General features: G+C 42.6%; 1 protein-coding gene across 2 annotated transcripts in view; it reads left to right on the top strand.

Annotated features, from left to right (window-relative positions):
* The window catches only part of NRG4 (neuregulin 4), a 44,301-nt gene that overhangs the window by 8,402 nt on the left and 20,786 nt on the right, over nt 1–15,113 (top strand). The gene's annotated exons all lie outside the window — the stretch shown is intronic.

The following is a 15,113-nucleotide window of genomic DNA, read 5'->3' as shown; positions in this document are numbered from 1 at the left end:
TTTGGGCACCGTGTGACCCAGCATGGCAGTCATCCTGCCACCCTCCTCAGCTCTATTTCAGCACTATCTTATTTAGTACTTCAAGTCCCATGACCCACATCCAATAAAGAGGTTCTGTCTAATACACTGAGCAGATAAAAGGATGATTTTCAAGCAAAGGTTATGCAAGAGATCCATACTGCAATGTAAGCCCCAGAACAGTAAACAAATGACAAGGTACAAATAAAACACGTTTTTGCTCTTCAACCTATAACACGTACCAGTCACCTGCTTGTAACAGAACTGTCTGTTACAGCTGCAAACACAGGCTTTGTTAAGATTTATCAATTCATCTTTATTAAAAATAAAAAAAAAAAACCAAAACAACCTACTAGTCTAGTCATTAAACACTTTCAGGAGATAGGAAGCTCAGAAAAACATGTTCAAAACAGATGAGAGCAAAGAAGCTACATCTGTATTAACTTCTGGATTAAAATCCTGAAGGGCTGACGAAACAGCTCTCAAAATTTTCAGAAATATTTTGTGTATCACCATTGCAGTAACCCCTCCAACCCAGCCATTATCTGCTAAACAATCTATCAAACTCAGCCAGACTCCCCAGCACCTTCAACAGATTTTAAATAAGTTACTCAATACATATTCCCCAACTAAACACAAAGCCCAAGACCACATAAGAAACACAAGCTAAAATCTGAATTAGTATTCAAGTTTCTGACTTTTAGTCTAGCATTCTGTAGGGAAAAACCCCACCACTTTCCAATAGAAAAAAAGCCTCCAGTAATATAAGTGTAGGTCGTTGAGGTTTTTTCAGATACGTATGAAAATATTCAAAAAATAAAATTGTTTTTGAAATTTATTTGGATCAGAAATATAAAATCAAAACCAATACAAATTTTCAAAAAAACCAATATCTGCGAGGAATTAAGATGATACTGGCATCAGGTGAGAGATTTACTGCCCTTGTCACTGTAAAAACAAGCACTAGAAATGAGACAATCTGCTGCAAAGACCAATATGGGATTTAAAGGGGTAGTATCTTGTGAGCCTTCATTTCTCATCTCCATAGCTCCAAACCACTGGTCCTTAGTAAAATACTCTCTTGTATAATTCTTGTCACTCTCCACATACTCTTTTAAAAGCCAGTTTTGCCAATTGGCAGGTTATGAGCTGCAGAGCTCACACTCAGGAGTTGGGGGCAGAGAGGTTTCAGATGGTGCTGAGCATCTGCTCCCAGTGAGAGCTGACACTGCCAACCCCACTGCAGCCAACACAGCAGAGGCACCAGAAGGACCAGCAGAATCCTGGAATTTTAAGGTCCTAGAAATGAACAGAAATGAACACAGAAAGCTGGCCCACACTTTAGCTATTCACATGCTACTTAGAGACACAGTAGGTGATTTAGAAGGTGGTTTTTAAAGTGATATAACCCCTGCTCTGAAGTACTTACTTTGAGGCATTGTTTGCAGTATTAAGATCACACAGTTTTGAACAAACATAGATTAATACCTTATCAACATAAGTTATTTTAATAGACCTACCATACTGATGCTGAACAGAGGAGAAATTGCAGGACAGACAGCATGAGAAACAGGGAATGCTTCAGCATAGGAAAATTGCTGTCTTGAATCAAAGATGAATAAGGTTTTGACAAGATACTCCATTAACAAGTAATTTCAAGAGCTGGTAATATTGGAAACACTCTTCTACTGAGCACCAAACAGAGAGGTACCCAAAGCAAGTGTGATGAGCTTCAGAGAATACTGCCACTCAGAAGTAGTGTCAGGCAGCAAGGCTAAAAATACAGGCAGGCCAAACCACAGTTCACCCTGAACCAAGAGCAGAATCCTTTGGGAATGTGATAGGACCAAGGCAACCAGTGAGATTGGATCAGTTCAGGCAGCCCCACACTTAGCACACATTTCACCACTGCCCTGTCCACTGCTGCAGCTGCAGGGCAGAACTATTTCCTCCTGCTTTTAACAAGAAAGTGCCCCTTTCCAAATGTCCCAGGGAACAGCTGTACTCTAGTGTGCTATGTAACTGCAGCATGCATCACATTTCATTCACAGAAGGAGTCAACCCATTCATTTTTATTAAATTAATATTCTTCCCTTTGTTCTGGTATAAAATATATGGCGAACCATAAAAACTAAACACACACACACATTTTTCCCATCTCTGCTTTCAGAGGCCATGGCTAAGTGAAAGAAAAGATTGCTTTGCTGTGTCCAGGCCAATGGCTTTCCTCTCTGCATTAGCACAGCTTGTGCTGGGCTATGGGACTAGTTGCCAGGCTGCCCAGTTCAAAGCCAACTCAGGTACAGCTGCAAAACTGTGCTCTGCAATGCAGCACCAAATTAACTATTTAATTTAAACCCAGATCCATTTTCCCTACTTAGTGAAAAACAGCAGCTGATGAACTATGGATCTGGCATTCTCTCACATGCAATAAGATTTGCTGCAAGTATCTAAAAATACCCTCCCTGGCTGGCAGCCCAAGGAACCAATCAATGAAAGTTCAAGAGGTGCATTTCACAGTCCAGATGTTCTCAAACTCTGCTCCATCAACAACTTAGAGATGGCTGGTCACATTATGCTGACTTTTCTCCCCTCTGCTGTACCAGTTTGTGTCCAGAAGATGAAAAGCATGTTTGAAATTCTTAAAATATTTCTCCTTAAACATCTCCTCTTGCTACTATCAATATAAAAATATCACAGCAAATCAATGGGATAAGAGGCTATCCCAGAGACAACTTGGTAAAAAGTACAAATCAAACTTGAAGCTCTGCAGCAGGATGAATTTAATGAGAGCCCAGAAGGCAGAAAAATTGCAGGATCCACATGTACATACATACATTACAGATAATGACAAAAAGTCCACCTGGCTGAAATGCTTTTCCTAACCCCACCTACTCACTTCATCAGCAGACACAGTGCTGGAATTTGTGAAAACTGGGGAAGGAAAAGAGAGCTTACCTGCTTATTTAAGGAAAAAACTTAGTAGGATTTTCCAGGCAAATAAATTGTAATCATGAACAGTGTTTAGTTTAATAACAAAACATGCCTCAATAATTTCTTCCAACACTTCAGTTGCATAATATATAATTTATAACAATCAGTTATAAATTATTATAAAAATGCAAAACTATATATCAGAGATAAGATAAAAACTAATTTAAACACACACTTACCCAAGCACCAAAACAAACACAAAACTATCAAAACTGACAAAAATCCAAGCTTGAAAACACTGCCATACTCCTTGCACAGGGGATACACAAACTCAAGCAATGGACATACAAATGCTGTCATCTGTCCTTCCATGTGGATGTTAAATTAGCAATTAGCAACTCTCACATCTTTGACAGCACACACAATAAGACAGGCAAGAAGGGAAGCAGCTCAGTGGACATGCTGCTGCTACATACAGATCTGTCTCTGCTTGAATCACTAGAGTGCTTATAGTTCAGTCCTTAGAGGGAAAAACGAAGGGAATGTTTAGCTTGACATGAGGAAAATCGTTAGAACTTACACATGATGCAGCTTCATTGCCCTTAGCAGAGAATTGAAAAACAGGTCATGTATGGCATCTTTTATACATCATTTTTTATTTTGATCTTGCCTTGCAAGTCCTTTGTTTCTTCTCTTCTTGCAAAGGCACACAAATCTGCGAGCATACCCAGAGCAGCCTCTGAGGCTCTTTTGCTGCATTTTCCAGGGAGCAGCCCTAATTTTGCCAAGTCAGAAGAATCACCAATCCATCATTTTTGCTACGTGTTATAGAGCAAAGGACTAAAGCAAAATTCTAATATCCAGTGCTTTTCCATTAAAAAAGTGCTTTGCAACTTAAGTCTGCTCCATCTTTCCTTCCCTGAATAGAACTTTTGCCCTTGCTTTTATGTCTCTGCTTCAGTCACAGGGCTGCTTGATGACAGCAGAACACACATTACATTCTGTGCTTTTTTCAATCCTAAATAACCCAAACTAACTCCCTGCTTTTATTAAAGCAATTCTATGCACTACAATTTTTCCTTGAACACCAAGAATTCCAACCCTTGCCCACTCTGTCATTTAATCTTCAAGTAACCATTTTTAATGTAAGCCATGGCACTCTATTCAGGTACTCAATTTCTGGTGTGAACAAGAATTTGCTTTCACCTGCAGGTTCATGTGTCTGCAGCACAGGTCAACAGCTTCATGCACTACACAAACCTTTCAGCCAATACCCTGATAGCAGATTCCTTTACACATAGGCTTCTAAATCAGCCCAGCTCCAAACTATTGCTGTGGCTAAATATGAGGCTCGGGTGAGAAGGGGAGCAGTGATTTCCTTAGTTCACCATCACTCTTGTTGTCTGAGGGGTTACTGAGATCATGGATGCTGCTGCCTTGGTCTCTATTTTTCACATGTCTTTTGGCAGATATATAGAGCAAGACAGATTCCTTTATGTATGATAAATGCTACAATCACTGCTATCTCCTTAGGGAAGGCAGAGTGCTGATCACAGCTCAAATGGGCATTTAGCTCATAAGGAAAATACAACTCCTCCACTGCAAGGCAGGCTGATCTTCTGCAGGCTAAATAGTCACAGACAGAGAACATGTGTTCTGGTTAGCTGACTATGCTGCACCTGATACAAAAAACCATTACTTTAGTGGGCTTGATCACTTTTGTTGTCCTTTAAGGCAACAATTTTATCACCTTACTGCTTTTCTTTTAAATTCCATCTTGGGAAAAAGAAAGTAAGATAAAACCCAGATGTTCCTCATCACCTGCTCCCCAACCTGCACAAAACTGAGTTCTGTGGCACTGGGGATTCTACCAGGCTCACAGTCACCCTCAAGCATCAGCTTACAGAAATGAGTACCCAAGGAACCTGCACACTTACTTGAGCTCATATTCTGACATATTTGTAAAAATTATCTGCTATTGACACTGCAGCCAATAACTTCATATTCCACCTTGGGATCTTTAAGGATTAAAAAGCCTAAGTAAATATTCATAAGGCAGAAATATTTTCTGTCCTCTAGATAAGCAAAATAAGGTGTGGTGTGTGACACACAAAGACATGGCATTTCTCTCATAGATCCCATTTGCTTTTCATACTCTTGTTCTCCCTCACTATTTATTTTCTTCCCTTTCTGCCCACCAGCAGTTCAGAAAGCTCCAAACTGTTTTATTCTTCAGGGCATTTTCTGTTTGGTTTTTAATACAGTCTACGTTTAAACAGTCTATATGGTCTCAAGCACTGCTGCAAACACCCATACAAAGTTAAATTCAATAAAACAAAAACAAAGCAAACAAAAAAACACCAAACCAAACAAAAACAAAACAAAACAAAAAATATATCTCTTCAACACCTTCAGAACTGCAGTTATGATACAGTCAGTGAGAGATGCACAGCAGAACAGGCAGTCTACCATCCTAAAAGCTTTTACTGAACTCTGTTTTATTTAGTTCTTACATCAGCTGGATAACAGATGATTTAAAATACAAATATTCTATGTCATATACTTCAAACCTAGGCTCTGAATGCAAACAGTGCCATTATCTGCTTAACAAAGCCCAATTATTCACTGAATAATCAAGCTACTGTGCAAGTTCTGAATGTCTGTAATATGTTATTTGATAATATGGTGTCTTCTGACCTAGACAGTGCTGCCTACAGTATATAATTAAAGGTTTCAGATATATTTTGCTCCTCTTCTGCCAAATGTTGTTCATGCAGTGTGCTTTATACACTCAGGGAAACTAAGAAAAAACCAGCCTTGCTAAACCATTTAAACATAACCAAAAGCCCCAAGGTCAGATGTCCATCTAGGGAAGGCAAATATGACTGCTATCAGTTTTTCTTCCAATATTGAATCCTCTGTTTTTATACCTCAATATTTCAAACACTGGCCTTCCCTTTTTTGTACCTTCATTCCAGGAAAGGACACTTGGCATCACCTTATGATAGCATTTAACCAAGATAAGTATTGAATTTCATTAGACATTGCCAGGAGAGAAAGCTCCTGCCCCATACAGCCATCAACAAAAAGGCAGCATGCTTCAAAGTGATTTTTTTAAGCTTGTGAAATACACAGGCACTAGGGTATAAAGTCCTCCCTCTCTTGACAAAATGAACTGTGCAAACCTGTATTTGCCAGTCAATTTGTCCCACGTACCTTAATCCTAATTTGGAGGCATGAAGCAGAAGAAAGCTCTCTGACTTGCTGTGCTCAGTCAGTCCATGAAATCTCTGCATCAAGGCAGTGAAAGCACCAGTGAAGTGTTCTTAGATGGGGCTGTGGAACCCTCCTCATAGAGATACACTTCTCCATTTAACCCAGCAAACATCAGCACATCCCAGCTGCTGCCAGTCACACGGGCACTCTGCATTCCCAAAGCTTCAAACAAATAACCAATCACTCTTTGTTTGCTAGTTCACTGTACCCAGTGCTTGGCAGGTTACCAGTTACACGGACTGCAGTCCCTGCCCCCAAAACCAGGAAATCATTTCATACTGAAAGAACTTCTCCAAAAGCAACAAGCCTACCTACGCTTCAGAATGAAGGGAGCACTCAGATTGGGTAAAATATCCAACTGCTAATAGAAAAACCACCAAGTTTCTGCCATCACTCCCAAATTTCAGAAAAGCTGACAAGGAAGCTGCTGCTGAGCATTTTTAACCAGAAGCAAGTGTAATTGAAAAATAAACCAGACAGCACCCTTACAACTGGACAGTCCATAGCTCGAGATTCAAAGGGCTGTAACAGTTCCTGAGCTCCTATTCCTTGGGCTCCTGAGGGAATCCTTTGCCTGGCACTCCAGGCCTTCCCAGCATTTCAAAGAATACCTTCATTTACACATCAAAACTCCTACCTTCTGGCAGGATACGAAGCCTGGGTACCAGCCTAAAAGCAGTACTTCAAGCCAGCTGTTATAGTCTTTTCCTTAGCTAGAACCTGGCTTTTTACCTGCACAGCAGTTACTTCTTTTTCTACAGCAGAGTAATAGATGCAGGAAGAAGGCCAGTATGACTACAGTAAAAACCTTTAGAACCTTTAACTAAATATCATCTTTTTCAAATGTCAGTCTCAGGAATCACTATGGTGACTATTCTGACTTCTAAAGCCAGAGAGAAACTGCTGTACCAGTCACCTCTATCTCATGAGAAGCAAACTACTAAAGGAATTCTCCCTCATTTTCACATTAAAAGCAATAGCAGGGAGACAAGTTTGGTGAAAATATCCACGAATCTCACTCAGCATGTCATATCTAGATTCATCACAGATTTATCCACAACAAACTCTGAAATAAAATATTTTTCAGAAAACTTCAATCCAAGTCATATGACACCATGCATTAAAAAACCCTCAAACACTACTCAGGAAGTACTCTTGATGTTCTGAACTAAAGAACTGGGGCTAAAAGAAAAGCTTTGAATTTTTCTGTGCCACTCTTCTTTTTTTTTTCCTTCTTCTTTTTCTTTTGAATGGGATAACAATTCCAGAGAGCACCAGTCACTGCACAGAGCAGTGCAAGGTGCAGCTGAGCCAGCAGAGTCCTCAAGTGCTGCTACAGCCCGTGCCTGGCTGTACATCACCACAGCTCTCACCACACTCTAGGAAATAGTATGGAATACAGACCAGAAGCCATGAAATATTTCCTCCTCCCTACATCTACTCAGAATTCCCACTGACAGCTTTGTTTCACTGCTGTGTACTCAGAGTTGAATTCCCAGTTTAAAACACTTGGAAGACATACTAATGCAGAGAATACCTGTTCAACAATAATTAACAATTAACAATTCCTTTGGAGTAAATCTCAAACTCAGGATTTTCTTTTGAAAACTTAAAATGAACTTTTCTCATTGCATGTTGCAGTACAGAACAAAAGTTTTTCAGAAAGCTATCTACAGTCCTTTAAATAGGTACTTGCAGGAAAAAAGGCAAAAAAATCTCAATACTTATGATGTTTAAAAACTTTACAGCACTTCCGTTCAAAACAAAATAAAAACTTTAAAGAATGCAGTGAACAAATTCTAGCCACTCTCCTCCACAAAGACAAAGCTTTTTCCCAGTCCACAAGCACTTTCATATCACATACCACAGTGGAATCACTGCAACAGTACTTTATAATAAGTATGCATGTAACAATCAAAAGTGAGGATCCCTGTTCTAAACAGCAAGGATGATTGTTCTAGATAAATAACTTTCTTCTAACTTATTTTCTACTTGTATAGCCACATGTTCCAATTGACAAAAAATGTAAGCTTTTCCATGTGGCTGCATGAGAAACAGACTCTTAACTTACACAATAGAAAATGTACAAAAGTTAACTCTCCTAAGTGTAAAATAAATTGAATTTAAAAACTACTGTAGCAGGTACTCTTGTCTGCAGATAAGGTATCAGAATATTACAGCATAAACATCACCTAATTGTTTTTTTCAGTGGTACTCCTTTAGACAACTAGAGGAAAACCAGGTTGTTACTATTTCCATGTTTGCAATGTGAAATGTGATAACAAAATGTACACGTGCTCATGGTGCCAAAGACAATAAGATTTCTCTTTGCCAGTGCTGATCCTTGATATGCAAGTAAATAAGAAATATTGGGCATACCCAAAATGCACAGGACCTGAAATAACACCTGCTGTGCATTTTAAGAGACAACGCGACAAGCTTGTGCTAGGATGTAAAAATGCACAAGCAATTTTTCATGACACACATACAGTATTATCTCTACAACTAGGGGGTTCCTCAGCATCGCCCACCATTCACTATATTCTCTTAGAAAGTGTTTAGACTGCAAATCCTCCAGGATAGGACTTGTCTTTTATCTGTACTTGAAGACTCTACTGTTCACAATGAGGATCCCAGCCTTATTTGCTTTAAATACTAGCATAGCACAAGTTGGGTTTTTTTTTTTTTAATGTAGAAGATTGAAAATATTCAGAAAGAGCCCTTTGTGTTCATTCTGTGCTTAATTCACATTTACAGCTCAGTATAAACACTTCAGCTGTCATTCTAGTAACAGTTTTACCTACCTAAGAAATTCAAGATGGGGCCAAATCTGACTGCATAATGATTTCACAGTAAGTGGCAACCAGATGGACAGCACACTGCCATATGCTCCCCTTTGCTCAGAGGTGGAAAAGTCTGCAAATGCGAGCCACAAAAAAAAGAACAGAGAGTAGGGAGAACCATCTCTCTGCGGTGTGCCCGTCCGCTCCGTACAGACCCTTTCCTAGCAGGCGCACGCAGCCGCTCCCCCGCTGCCGTGCCCGGGTGCGCAGCGAGCGCAGCTCAGCGGAGCCGCTGCCCAGCACAGCCCCTGAGAGCGAGCGCTCCAGGACACCAGCACAGCGCGGGGAAGAGAAGCTGCCCCGGGAAAGAGACGGAACGAGGATTTCCCCCCGGGGCAGCCCCTCCCAGCTGAGCCCCGAGGCTCAGGAGCTGCCACTCTGCAGCCTCCTCTCCATTCTTCCTGCCCAGGGACAACACGTGTCAAAAACTTCTAAGTAAACTTCGCTGCTGCCCGTGTCTTGTACTGCTCTTTAGTTGGAGGAGACAATCTGGCCATATTATAATGTCTTCAAGGAGTACCTGCCCTTTTGAGCTAGTCCTAAAAATAACACCTTTCCAAGTTAAACATATCTATTTAATTACACTACTGCTCCTGCTCTCAAAATCCTTCTTAAGACTGAACAGAAAAAAAAAAAAAAAAAAAAAAAGAGAGCATTCAGATTTCTGGAGGAGGCAGCTGGTAACAGAAGAAAAAAAAAAGTGCAAGAAAAATCTTTCAGACTGGCTTTTTTCAAATACACTTGTGCAATTAACATGTGAATTTTGATCCACATCTCACTTTCCTGTTAAAAAGTTGCTTTCAAAGCTGCCTACTTTTATAATTGCAGATAAAAATGCAATTATTTGCTATATGTGGGCTGTAAAATGCAGGCAGCTATTATATGCAGAGAAAAATTATGCACTGCTTGCTGAGACCCACCACATGCCCCATGTTTACATCCTGTATGTTTGCTAACTGTGATTATTACAAACAGAAGCTCTTTAGTTCACTTGAAGAACTTTCTTTACATTTGTATCATCAGCTAAATTGATGTAGTAGTTGTAGTTGTAGCCCAAATGGCTACTTTTCTGTAAGAAATTTTTTTATAAACTTGAACAAAAACATTGAAGGAAAACTACAAAATAACTAAACAGTAGAAGCATCACTAACTTCAATAAAACTTGTATTTTGCTATTTTTATACACAAATTTTCATTTTCTATTAATGGAAAAACCTGGTAGGCACACTTAAATATCAGAGACATAACACTTTCCACTACAAAGACTTTCACAACTTTTTTGAAAAGCTCTGACACTTGCCTCTCTGCAGGCAGCCTTTGAAGTTCCCTGGAAGAGCAAAGATGCTCTTTGTCTCATGGCAATCCATTCAAGTTAAACTGAAGTGTTTTCCTCTGCCTGCCTGCTTTTTTTAATCAAGTATTCAGTAGCCTCTCCAAAGCCATTCCGTAGGGACACAGACTCCCTGTACAGGGCTGGGCCCCTGGTACCTGGTCAGAACAGAGCCTGCTGTAAGCACTGGCAGGCTGCTGAGGTTAAACAGCACAGGACACAGAGCAGGATGAAAGGAGGATGAAACACCTGCTGTTCCCCTACACAAAGCACAGAACCCAAAGGTGCTTCCCCCGGTCATCCAGTAACCTTATTACCAAGTAAGGCAATTACCTGAATTAGAAATCGCCACTGAAGGCTCAAATCCCATTTAGGGATTTTTTAAAGTCAACAAGAGAAGTTTATACCTCCATGTAGTGTAATTTTACAAAAAAAAAAAAAAAAAAAAAAACAAAAACCAAAAAAAAAAAAATAAAAAAACAAAAAAAACCCCAAAAAAAACCCCAAAAAATCTAAACAACAAAACAAAAAGGACTAAACTGCCCAGTACCAAGAGATTTCCTGTTAGAAGCTAATTTACAAGGTTATTTGGGCTGAAAGCAAAGATTTGGAAAATTCGGAAGCATCACATTTAAACTAGCCTATTACTTTAGCTCCATTTGCATTAATTCTCCCCTCACCTATTAAGATCACATACTACTCTTCCTGCAAACCACTGCCTCATTCAGTGAGCAGATACACAGAATTGTATCTGCACAATCCCAAATCAGGTATTTGCTGACTTACAGGTCTAACTCTGCCACCAGTGGATTTGAACATACATTTTCAAAGGCAGTTTCATTTGTGTGTAATGCTATAGGCACACACAGTGCTTTACAGATGCAAGAAAAGACATAAAAACTGCCCCAAAGTAATTTTAGTTGAAACATATCAAACACTGAACTCTAGTCATGATAAAATGCAAGTGGGACAGAGTAATAAAGTGAGAAACAAGCTGATGTTGCATTTTATAATGCTTAGTTGATGAGCATTAACATTATTAACAAGTGCCATTGGAAAATCTCCACTGCTACTCGAATTTGACTTCACTCAATTCATGCAAACCCAGTGATTTTAACGGGATTATATGGAGGTTACAGGCTTCACCAGGACCTTATAACTACATTAAGAATTAAACCCTAATACATCAACTTGTCACACCAAATCCTAAGCCCAGCAAATGGGTGGGCTGAAATATGACAGAGACTGACCTAACTCTGCTGCTGCCCACAACAAACCACCTAGAATTTGGAGGAGAAGAGGTCACCTTGTTCAGAAGCCTCTAGAGACAAAGAATGAACTGCAAAGTTCTACCCCAGAGCAATAAGAAGCCAACTTTTTACTATTTTTTCACTCTTCTCTTGCAAATGGCATTTCACCAAGTGTGCTCATATCCACTTACACTACAAAAATATTCCCAAAAGCTCAGAAATTTTTTCCAAGTAAAAAAATCCAGAACTCCCCATTTTTCGACACTGTTCATTCCAGATTTATCTCTCATATTACTGAGCCTAACAAGAGTGTGGCAAATACCCTGCAGCAGCACACAGGATGACTCTAGGACCAGTGAGGAAAGGAAAAGGAGGAACCAAACCTCAGTGCTCCTCTCATATACCAACTAGCAATGTAGATTCTTCAAATGGCACTGACTGGACACTTTTGATGTTAACATATGTGGCAAAAAGGACTCCAGCTCAGTCTCCTATGTCAATATTGACACTGCAGTGCTCATAGGAATAAGGCATTTTTTCCTGTTAGTTAATCCCATTGTCCAGGAAGCAGTTTAGCTGAGCACCACTATAAATGAAGTAACACCCCATTTGTTGCTCTAATAAAAGATGCAGTTTTGTCCTGCTAACACAATTCAATTAATTCTTGTGCTATTGCCAGGTAATGCAACTAATTTAAACGAACACTGATGATACAGGTAAATTTTAGTCATGACAGGATCTCACAGGGCAGTGCAGTTTCTCCTCCTAATCTGGACCTCATCATGTGTAGTAACACTGAAACCACGCACTTGATGATGCTGGAGATGTGGATAGTTCTGTCCCTCTGTGCTAAAAGTGATCTGTGATGCAATACTACTGCAGCGTGACACTCGGCAGCGTAGAGCCCAGCAGAGACAACAGCCAGGTAGCCAGGTTTGGGGCAGGCAGCCCTGAAGCCAAGCTGGTCTAACAGCACACCAGTACTGGGGGCCAGGAGAGGCAGAGCACAAGGAGCTGCAAGCACCTTGTACAGGGCACCTTCAGAGCTGCCATCACACTTATCCCAACTAACCTCTGGGAACAGGCACAGGGAGAAGGGAGACAGCTACACTGCGTGTGATGCTCTGCATTTATGCTGCCAGTCACCTCTGAAAACACCTCAGCTGAGCAGCAGGCTTGCACTGCTACTCACACCACAAGCATATGTAGTTCACATCTTCATTTTCTGACTGGTCTTTTCATAAACCAGCATGAGTTCAGATCTCTATCTCACCTACTACTCCAGTTCTGTGGCTGAAATAGCCGATGTGTACTCTTGCTTTATGTCCTCATTGTCCACTGCTGTCTTTAGCATAATTACACCCTGCTAACCACATCTAACTTTGTATGCAACTTCCACCTCTTTCTGCCCTTCAGGCAAAACCAGCATCTTGCCCTAAACAATTCTGCAATCCATAGCATCAGGACAGAGCTGCAGAAACTGCCCTTAGTTCAGAAGCACAGAGGAATGAGTAAGATGAGTACACACACACACACACACACACACACAGCTTTGGGAATGGGCTCCTCGCTCACGCTGTCCCTTCACTGACAGAGGCACACTCTGCCCAGCATTTAGGAACCACAGCACATTTGAAGCAGCACACGCTTCTTATTCTGCATTCTCTGTAAATGAGAAGTATTCCTACCCTTCTCTTCACGGAGTATTCTGCATCACAAGACATTGCTCACAACATCAAGACTCATGTTTTCCCATACAAGATACTTGGTGCACAATGCTAACTGCAATACCTTGTTGCAAAACATCTATGTGCTACTATTGTACAGTCTAATTTACAACCCCCACCTAACGTGACAGTGGTAGCAATAACCCTTTCACAAGTGTCCTGCAGGAACTCACAGCATCCTCACAGGAGCTATCAAAAATGATTATCAGTATTGTTTCATCTAATCCACACTTGGTTAGTAATGTTATCAGAGCATATTAAAAGTACAGAGGTTGCTTACCCCTCCTTGCGCAAATCCCAGTAATAAGAGTTGCAAAAATAGCAGGATTCCTTAGAGTAACAGAGCAAAGCAGCAGGTTCTGACAGTGTGCCTGTGACAGGTGCCCTGCATTCAGACAAATGAGCCTTGTCTGCTGATGGCACTCACAGCTGTAAATACCCCTACACCATTACTTCTTTTACACATAGCATCTGCAGCTGTTACAACTGCTGTCAGGTGCATGCTCTAATACACAGCTTGTAGATCAGTTTGCTCTTAAACCTGCATATAAGAACCAGCAATTCTGAAGATGTACTTTGCAAAACCTTTCCCTAACTTCACTATACTAAGAGGATCAGAAAGCATGCATGTTCATGTATTATTATTTTTAAGAAAAGTTATTACGACATGTCGGCACGTTATAGCTCATAAACCTCCACAATTTAAATTTCATCTCTACAAATCTAACAAAAAAGGCCTATTAAGTTTATTACATTATATGGAAAGCAAACCGAAAATTCTCTAGTAAGGAGGACTCTAAAGGGATTTCAACTCCAGAAAAGAAACTACTATTCCCTTTCTCTTTGGGGCAAGCAATGATGCTGCCGCAGGACAGGGAGTTTCCGAGAAGCGATGCAGCACCTTACAGATCCACAATGAAGAAACTGCCGAGGCACCACCGTCGGGTGGGTTTGCACACACACACAGACAATAAAAGCAACTTTCACGCTCAGGCGTTACCGGGGCTGTTGGTGTTCGGGGTCCGCACACGCCAACTTGTCCGGCCGGGCCCGTCCGGCGGGGCGCGGGGAGCCCCCTCACCCCGCCCGCGGGGCTCCCGGCGCTCCGGCTGCGGCAGCGCGGCCGCGGCCCCGCACACCGGCGGGCGCGAGCCTCGCACCGCCCCGGCCGGGCCGCGGCTCGGCTGACCCCGCCGAGGGGGGCTCGGGCCGCAGGCGGCACGGCGCCCTCAGACCCCAGCCCCACCGCCGGCAAGTTGGCGGGAGGCGGCGCCCGCCGCCAAACTTTGTCCGCCGCCGAGGGGCTCCCCCGGCAGCGCGGCCCCCGCCACCGCGGCGCGGGGAGCCCGCCGGGCCGCCCTGCCCGACCCCGGGGGCGGCGGAGGGACCGGGGTCCCCGAGCCGCGCGTGGCCGCGATGGGGCACGGCAGGGACCCGCCGCCCGCGCCGGAGCGCGGTGCGGTCGCGCGGCTCGGCGCGGCAGAGGGGCAGAGCGCCGCTGCCCGCGCCGGGGCGCGGCACGGACCGGGGCTGCCCGCACGTACCTGCTGCTGCCCGCGGGACCGGCGGCCGCGCGGGGAGGGACCCGGGGACCGCCCGCGCGCGATCCCGCGCGCGCCTCCCGCCGTCCCCGCCGGGTCGCCTTGGAAACGCGGGGCCGGCGCGCGGGGCGCTCCGCGGGAGCGCAGGGGGCGCGCGCGCGCGCGCGTCCGGCGCGCGTCACGCGGGCGCGGCC

The sequence above is a fragment of the Erithacus rubecula genome (genome assembly GCF_903797595.1).
Source record: "Erithacus rubecula genome assembly, chromosome: 14".
Lineage (NCBI taxonomy): Eukaryota > Metazoa > Chordata > Aves > Passeriformes > Muscicapidae > Erithacus > Erithacus rubecula.
The sequence above is the reverse complement of the archived record's forward strand: the minus strand, read 5'-3'. Positions and strand labels throughout refer to the sequence as shown.